The following is a 1,648-nucleotide window of genomic DNA, read 5'->3' on the forward strand; positions in this document are numbered from 1 at the left end:
GGAAATATCCCATGGGAGCCTCACCACAGCCTTGTGAGACTAGCAAAGAAGGGAATGCTATGCTGCCAGCATTAACCCATGCCAGCCCATCCCGTGTTGTTCACTAAATCTTCCCCATAGCCTCAGAAACCCTTTTGGGAGTAAGGCAGATCGTAAATAAATAGATGGTGGGTGGATATTTATATAAAGGCATACACGCACAACCCTCCCCATGGCCCTGAGCTTATTACCATTGCCACATCACAAGGGAGGAAAGTGAGGATCAGAGGGATTCAGTAACTGCTAGGGTCCCTTGGCTCTCAGAAGAAGCAGGATTTGAACCCAGGTTTCTTTGATCCAAGCCCATGGCCCTTTCTGTCACCTTGAGCCATGCACAGATCAGCAGTCTTCACCCCACTTTGCAGATGAGTGAATTCTGGTGTCTAGAGATGAAGTGACTTTGTCGAGGTTTGGCAGCTCTGAGTAGCAGACCCAGGAATCAAACCTTGTCTTTTGTCTACAAACCTAGGGCCGCTTCTGGAAGCATCATAGCTGCCTCAAAACAGAAATCAGTGGCGTCCCTCCCTCCTTCCCTCTCTCCCTTCCCCCCTCCCTCCCGCCCTCCCTTTTCCCTCCCTCCCTCCTCTGCTTCCTTCTTTCCAGGAACATCTCCTACCCTCTCAAGAGCTTTCATGTCCCAGGCAGGAAATTGCATGATGTGCTCACTTGTGCAGATAACAGAGCCACCACTCCCCAGGCTCAGTGTGTCTTTAGAGGCACAGGTCCCACAAGGCAGCCCACATGCCCGGTGACCCAGGGCAGCTGATCTGTGGGGTGCCAGGGGGGGGCCTGTGCTGACACCCAGGGGGAGTGCTCAGTAGGGGTTCTGGTGGCACCCAGCTCATTCTGTGTGTGTTGTACTTAGGGTGTCTGGCAGGGTCTGTGCAGGTCTGCCCCTGCACCTGAGCATTCCCCAGAGAGCTGGAGTGATGGGCGCCACTCAGATGGAAGCACTGAAGTCAGACCTGGCCTTCCCACCCCCTGGCCTGCTCTGGTCCCCCTCTCTGGCTCTCTCCTGTTGGTCTTTGCCCTGGGTCCTTCCCACTCCTCTCCATCCTCTACCCTGCCATCAGGGTGATTAGCTTCATGAGATTTTTCAAATTCAGGGCTGCAGCCCACACATGTTTCCCTTGATTTATGGGGAGAAAAAAGGGGCTACCCCGAGGGTAGCATTCAAAATTGTTTGGAAAACTCATGCTTAAGGCATACGTTAGATAGTTAGATCGTGTCTTCTCTCCTCAAGAAACTGCCAATGGAGGAGTCCTGTGTACTTCAGATTGCTCTCTGTCTCATATATATCACAATTCAATCTCTCCTCCTCTCACGTGTGTGTGTGTGGGGGGGTGGCATTTTGGGGTAAATTTATTGAAATACAAAACATACACCCATTAAAGTGCACAGATGATGTGCACAACTCACTGAGTTTTTGTAAAGCAAGCACACCTTTGTAAGTCTGCTCCAGCCAAGAGACAGAACCGGGCTAGTACCAGGGGTCCTCAGGCCCCCCAGCCTGCCTGACCCTGTGAGGGCAACCACTGTCTTGACTTCTAACATCATAGACTCACTGTGCCTTAAAAAACCTTTATAAAATGGAACCATACAGTCAGGA

The sequence above is a fragment of the Canis lupus genome, chromosome 17, assembly GCF_003254725.2.
Source record: "Canis lupus dingo isolate Sandy chromosome 17, ASM325472v2, whole genome shotgun sequence".
In the NCBI taxonomy this organism is placed as follows: domain Eukaryota; kingdom Metazoa; phylum Chordata; class Mammalia; order Carnivora; family Canidae; genus Canis; species Canis lupus.